The following is a 7,980-nucleotide window of genomic DNA, read 5'->3' on the forward strand; positions in this document are numbered from 1 at the left end:
TGGGCAATACTTGGATGAGGAAAGGGTTCTGGTTTATCTTCAAAAATCAATCCTAACGAGCATACTGAGTACTTACATGTAGAGGAACATAAACAAATGACCAAAACAAATGACCCTTTCACATGTGCTTTATTAGACTCTGGGAGAAAAAATTAACCAAGTGCTTCAGAATAGTCTTTTAATATTTAATTCTTCATGGTAAAAATAATAAAATTGTAATGGACTATTTCTTAAGATTTTAAGATTATCAGGATAGTTACTTTTGCTTAAAAAATAAACTTTTTAAGCAATAGTTTTTGCTTGGGTTTTCTTTTCAAAAATGCTGTGCTCACAAAGCCATTGTATAAGTAAAATTTCTTTTAAAAGAACCAGCAAAAGAATTTAAATTGGGCAACATGTTCGAAACTATTAAGTAATAAAAATGCTATCTAAGTCTTACCAACAAAAAAACCCTCGCAGAAAAGCAGATACTCTGCTCTGGATATTTGAGGTCACGTTGAAGGTGGAAATAATTCTTTAAAGTCCCTAGAGGCAGATAAGAACACCGGCGAGAGAAAGGAGAGAATGGAAATAAAAGTCAATATTATGCAGATTTATGCCTTATTTTTTAGCATTTTTTAAATGTTGGGTCTTTCAAGCTGGTTTTGCTTTTTATTAGATCTGTATAGTTTGATTAACTAGTGATTAACTAGTTTTATATTTAAGCTACAATTAATCTTTCTTTGGTGATATTTATTTCTTTGCCTTTTTTTTAAACTTTCAATTTTTAGATGTTTTGTTGAATCTGTTTAGAGCTTCATCACCATGGCAATATGTATTTCCCTTAAAACACTGCAAACAAATATACTAGGAGTGCACCCTTTTAATCTTTACTAGTTATTGTGAGGTTGCTGTGTAAGTTAATAAACACATTTGTAAATACATTGTTTGCAGGGAGAAAATTTCTGAGTTACAGCTCAGAAAAAGCCTGCTGATTTTATGTTGTAAGCATTACTTAACACAGTATAAAGAAAAAGACAACAAAAATAACTTCATTCCTCATCGCTACAAAGCCCTTAACTGGGAAAACCTTACCCCCTCGATTCCTCTTCCTCCTCCACTTCTCACCTAGTGTCACCTTGTAATATTCAGAGAGCACTTGGATTATGGATCTGAACTGAGAAATGCTTTCAGATAATCATTAGCCCACATACTCGTAACTTATACTCAAAGATGGGATGGAGTTGTAAAGTGCTTTTATAATACAATATTATTGTTAAAAGCAAGGATTGACTCTTTTGTTTTATTTTCACATGGCATGTCCTGAAATAAATATCGATTCAATATGTCAAATGGGTCATATTCTTTATTTGGAAGAAGTTGTGATATCTCTAAAAAGGGGATAATTGTCTTTCTACCCTATTGTATTTGATTCTTTTTGTGTGTTGTTAAGAAAGTAACCAGTATGGTGCTTTTAATATTGGTCTTTGTGTGTGTGTTTGTGTCTGTGTGTTACTGGGGATTTGAACCCCGGGAAATTCTACCCCAAGCTATACCCCAGCCCTCTTTCTTTTTCTTTCTTTCTTTCTTTCTTTCTTTCTTTCTTTCTTTCTTTCTTTCTTTCTTTCTTTCTTTCTCGTGTGTGTGTGTGTGTGTGAGAGAGAGAGAGAGAGAGAGAGAGAGAGAGAGAGAGAGAGAGAGAGAGAGAGAGAGAGAGACAGACACACAGACACACAGACAGACAGACAGACAGACAGACAGGGAATAGAACCCAGAGGCTTCTTACCTCCGGGCTATACTCCCAGGCCTATTTTATATTTTATTTGGTAATAGGGACTAAGTTGCTGAGAGCCTCACTAAGTAGCTAGCTGAGGCTGGTTTCCAAACTATGCATTCCTCCTGTCTCAGCCTCCCAAGTACTGGAATTACAAACATGCGCCATCACACCTGTCTTATTCTATTATTTTTGAAACAGGGTCTCACTAAGTTGCAGATGGCCTTGCTAATAGCCCAGGCTGGCCACAAATCTGCGATTCTTCTGTCTTAGCCTCCCAAGTACTGGATTTACAATCATGCACCACCATTCCCAGCTAACAAGTGAGAGCTGGGCGTGATGGCACACACTTGGAATCCCAGCATTTGGGAGATTGAAATAGGAGGATTGCAGGTTCATGACCTGCCTCAGCAGCTACTCAGGCCCTTCACAACTCACTGAGACCCTGTTTCAAAATAAAGAATAAAAGCCAGAAGCCAGGCTTAGTGGTGCATGCTTATAATCCCAGTACTTGGGAGGCTGAGACAGGAGGATCATATGGGTTGGAAGCCAGCTTTAACTACTTAGTGAGGCTCTCCGCACCTTAGTGAGACCCTGTTTCCAAATAAAATATAGAATAGGTCTGGAAGTATAGCCCAGAGGTAGAAGGCCCCTGGGTTCCATCACAAAGAGGGGGGGGAGGGAGGGAGAGAGAGAGAGAAAAAATAAAAGCTGGGCGTGGTGGAGAATAAAAACTGGGCATGGTGGTGTATGCTTGCAATCTCAGCATTTGAGAGGCTGAGGCAGGAGGATCATGGTTCATGGATAGCCTCAGCTACTTAGGCCCTCTGCAACTTAGTGAGACTCTGTTTCAAAATAAAGAATAAAAAATAGGGCTGGGGGTGAAACATGATGATGTTTCAGTAATGAATCACATGCACATCTCATAGGATTATAACAGAGCCAAGAAGTTTCTATTAGCTAGTGATATCACAGGCCAGGTAGAATGCCCTTGAGTTCCATCTCCAGTACTGCAAAATAAAGAAAGAATAATAAAACAGGGCTGGGGGGCATAGCTCAGAGATAGAATGCTCCTGGGTTTCATCCCCAGTACTGCAAAAAAAAAAAGCCGGGCGTGGTGGCGCACGCTTGTAATCCCCGCGCTTGGGAGGCGGAGAGGATCGTGCAGGTTCAAAGCCAGCCGTGCTGGCGTAAGAGACCCTGTTTCAAAAATATAAAATAGGTCTGGGAGTGTAGCCCGGAGGAAGAAGGGCTTCCAGGAACCCCAGTACCACCAAAAAAAAAAAAAAAAATCCGGGCGTGGTGGTGCACGCTTGTAATCCCAGCCTTCGGGAGGCTGAGACCGGAGGATCGCAGTTCGCAGACACCCTCAGCTACTTAGGCCCTCTGCAACTCAGTGAGACCCGGTTTCAAAATAATAAAAAATGGGCAGGGGGTGTAGCTCGGAGGTTGAATGCCCCTGCCAAAAAAAAAAAAAAAGTGAAACCCCAGATGGCCAGAAGACTTTTCAGTTGTTGGGAGAGTGGGATGGTGGCTGCAACTTCAGAGATGGCTCTGGTAGTGGCAGTAATAGGATAAGTCAGTCATGTGCCACATGATGATGTTTCAGTAATGAATCACATGCACATCTCATAGGATTATAACAGAGCCAAGAAGTTTCTATTAGCTAGTGATATCACAGGCCAGAGACCTTCCTGGGGTTCCTATAGACTCAATATAAAAAAGGAAAAAGAAACGTAGTCAGTTTGGCCAAAATTGGAGAAAGCAGCTAATCTGCCTCTGTCATCCTATAGAAACAATTTGCAGGAACAAAAGCCAGGAAGTGTGTGTGTGTGTGTGTGTGTGTGTGTGTGTGTGTGTGTGTAAATATATATATACATATATATATATACACATATATTTAGCTAGAGCTGTAACATAGAGATAATGTTATAATTTCATTTTCCATTCTCAGCTAAGATAAAGAAATACAAGTTTATAAAGGAAACTGGAGAGCCAAAAAGCAATTTGGAGCTTTTTTTTTTTAATTTCAAAGATGAAGATGCTTTGTTACAGTATTATGTCATAACACATTCCTTACGTGTCTGTGGTAGTGCTGATATAAATAGACCTGCACTGCCAGTGGTATAAAAATATAGCAATACAATTACATATAATATCTGGTAGTAATAAATTACTATATTACTGGTTTATTAACTATTCTTTTATTTTTATGTGTGTCATACTGGGGGCTAACTGCCAGCCCATTTATTTATTTTTGAAATGGTCTTGCTAAGTGGCAAAATGTCTCACTAAGTTACTGAGGCTGGCCTCGAACTTGCAATCCTCCTGTCTCTGCTTTCCCAGTACTAAGATTATGGGCATGTGCCACCACATCTAGCTACTTTTATCAATTTGAGAGTGGACTAGGTTATTGCCTCAAGTATTTTTGTGGCTCTCTGTGGCCCTGGGGGTCTCTAACCCTAGCTCCTTCTCTGGCATCAGAGTCCTTGGTGGAGCTGGGTGTGGTGGCACATGCTTACTTGGGAGGCTGAGACAGGATGATTGTAGGTTCCAGGCCAGTACTAGCAACTTAGACCCTGTCTCAGAATTTAAAAATATAAGGTGGATTGTAAATCAGAAGTGTAATACCCCTGGGTTCAATCCCCAGGACCCCCAAAATAAAAAAATTGATGGTGGTCTGAGCCTTGTCTTTCTCTTTAGCTCACTCTGCTGCCTGATCACACTGCAGATCTGTCCTCATTGAATCAGCTCCCAGCATTGATGGAGCCCTTTGGTTTTGGGGCCTTGTTATTTCTTTTCTAAGTTGACAGCTCTCATCACACCATAGCTGGAAGCATTACCATGAAGGCAACTGAAGACTCCCTCAGCCTTCACTACCTTTCTTCCTCCCAATCCTGGGTTAAGAGCTCCTTTGTGCCCAGAAACCACAACCTTGATGTCATCATGTTGTCACAGTTTGTGCTCATGTCTGACAGACATATAGTTCTTCGAGTATAGGGCCCAAGTCTCGTTCATATTCTAGTATCCAGTACCCAGTCCTGGCTGTCCACAGAAACCTCTTGGAGGAAGAATTTGCTAAAGGAAAAAAGATGTGTGTGCTCCACAGTCCTGGCTTAGAGTAGACCCGGTTTCCTCTCTGAAAGTTGTTTTCTGCCAGGTAAGGAGTCTCATGGGATTATTGTGGAGAAGGTCGAGTGGCCTGAATTTAAATCCAGATTATGACTGGGTGTGGTGGTGCACACCTGTAATTCCAGTATTTGGGAGGTTGAGACAGCAGGAGACAGGCTTGAGGCCAGGCTCAGCAATACCGTGAGACCCTGTTTTGAAATTTTAAAAAAAAGGGATGGAGGTGTAGCTTGAAGGTAGAATCAATCCCCAGTACCAAAATAGATAAAATCCATATTCTGATATAGCGTACATAACTCTTGGTAGCTGTTTCGTTGTAGAAAAAAATAGTAATTGTGACACCTGGTCCATGAGGACCTAAGAGAGAGAGAAAGCAGGGGAAGCTCTGGCAGTGGATTTGAATGCTACCATCTCTATCCAGCAGACTCAAAGGCCCCACCCAACAGCTCCCTGACATTCAAGGGAAGGAATCTGGATAGCTTGGGCATTACCTACATATTAAACTAACTCCTAAAAAGCCTGACTCAGCCTCAGCAGGCCCAGAGAAAAGGTCATTCCCAAAGCCAGCCTCAGGATGTGCCTACAGGGACGTGCAGGGCACACTCATTATGAGTTGGCTCGGTGGGGATGTCACTAAAGGATTGAGAGGGCTACTGGGCACCTGTGAGAAAATTAAGGCTGGGCTGGGTGTGATACTGCATACTTTTTTTAATCCCAGTACTTGGGAGGCTGAGACAGGAAGATCACAGGTTCACAGCTAGCCTCAGCTGCTTATGCCCTCCACCACTTAGGCCCTGTTTCCAAATAAAGAATAAAAAATAGGGCTGGAGTGTGTAACTCAGAGGTAGAATGCTCCTTGGGTTCAATCCCCAGTATCAAAAAAAAAAAAAAAAAAGAAGCTGGGTGTGGTGGCACATGTTTATAATCCCAGCATTCAGGAGGCTAAGACCAACTGGAGGATCGCAGTTTGCAGGGACAGCCTCAGCTACGTAGTGAGGCACTCCACAATTTAGTGAGACCCCATTTCAAAACAAAAATAGGGCAGGGCGTGTAGCTTGGAGGTCGAATGCCCCTGGGGGTTCCAGACCCGCAAAAAAAAAGAAAAGAGAAAATTAAGGCGTGCATGCGCATATGTGTATGTTTGGGTACTGAGATTGAACTCGGCCTCAGGTGTTAGGCAAGAACTGTACCACCAAGCTGCTATATTCCCCAGCCCTTATTGTTTTGAGACAGTCTTGCTAAGTTACCCATACTGGCCTCAAAATTGTGATCCTCCTGCCTCAGCCTCCTGAGAAACTGTTATTACAGGCATACACCACCACACCTAGTTGGCCCTTATTTGTTAGACCATCCTTTCTCAGACCAGTATGAATGGGCCAGAACTAAATTTGGGCTGATGTCTCTCTGGCTGATGTATTCAGACTGTTAGACAACTCTCAGCTAGGTATAGTGGCACAAACCCATACTAGGAGGCTGAGCAGGTGAATCAAAACCAGTTCAAAACCAGTTCCCTAGAACCAAGAAGAAAAAGGAATTCATTTAATCAACTCTAGAAGGATGGTTCCCACATGAAAAGGCCTTTAAACTACAATCCCGTCAGGAAGCAAACAGCCTGCTGGATGGTCCGTCAGCACAGAGACCCCGACAGCCTCTCAAGTCCTCAGGGAGGGCCTTCTTCAACCTACCACCTATGGGTAGGGAAAGCAGTGTCCAGAAAGGTCACATGACTTGCCCCAAGTTCAGCTAACAGCATGCTGCTATCATTCCACCTGACCTCTGAATCCAAACTCTTCAGAGAAGGCACTAGAAGATGCTGTGTCTCAGAGCTGTCTCAGGGAAATGGTGTCCTAGAGAACAAATGAGCCAGAGCCAGTTCTAGAGCCAACCACATCTTTATTAGTCTGCAGCTGAGCCAATGGAGCCCCCATCTACAGAGGAGCACTAGTGGGCTACTGTGGCTCCTGGCATGGATGTTAGCATTTTTATTGGTGACTGGGACTGGATGGGGAAGAGATTGGAAGGGGACCAATGAGACTGCTGGGCCACCTGCAGGCAGGCACGTGGGGGGGCTTCCCGGAGTGGTACAAAGTGGGGTTAGGCCCCAGAGGGAAGCACTGCCATCTCACCCAGAGTGAAAGAAGAGACACAAGCCTGAGATGGTGACAGTCATAGCAAGGGACAGAGCTCCTGGGATCAGGAAGTCGTTTCCTGATGGAAAAAACTCCCTAAGTCAGGAGTTCTCAATCAGTTCACATGACCCCCAATCAGGAGCCCCCAGGTTCAGCTTAATTGTCATGGAGAACAGAGGACCCAGGAGGCTGGGGGTGGAAAGGATGGGGCTGAACTCAAGAAGTGTTTGGGTAAGGGTACGTGTCAGTACTAACAGAAGAGGCTAAATAATCTATGGGTGCAATCATATTTCCTTCCATATAAAGCTTGTGTCATTTGCCCAGCCAGATGCTTAGTGTGTGAGTCCACCATGATCTGATCCCTGCCTCCACCCCAGCCCAACTGATCTCCCCATGCATGTGTATGTGTTACTGGGGCCTTAACCCAGGGGTGTTCTACCTGTGAGCTACATCCCAGCCCTCACTTTTTTATCTTGAAATTGGATCTTGCTAAGTTGCTGAAGGTCTACGTTGATGGAGCTGGCCTTGAACTTGTGATGCTCCTGTAGCAATCTCCCAAGTACTGGGATCACAGGTTGTGTGCCTCCACACCTGCTCTTGAACTTCCCTTTATCCTTTAGACAGGCCGTGATGTTCACAGCTCTGTGCGCCCACAACACCACCCCCACCCTACCTGCCTCTCCCCGTCCCCACATGTCCTTGTCAAAGGAAGATAACGGCAGCTTTGTGCTTACTCCTGGTTTCCCCACAGGGCCAGGAGAGAGCCCTACTCATGTCTCTCCAGCACGGGGGGAACTTGAAGCCAAATTAATGTTTGCTCTGCGTGGTGTGTTTGGAGGAAATATGTTCCTAGGTGTGTGTAAGGGATTCCTGGGGTGTCTGGCAGGTGTGGGCCATGTTTGTGCCTGAGATGATAACTTCTCGGACAGGAGGGGTTGGTGGTGGGGAGAAGGTGAGTACGCAGGATGG

Source organism: Muscardinus avellanarius (genome assembly GCF_963383645.1).
Source record: "Muscardinus avellanarius genome assembly, chromosome: 1".
Lineage (NCBI taxonomy): Eukaryota > Metazoa > Chordata > Mammalia > Rodentia > Gliridae > Muscardinus > Muscardinus avellanarius.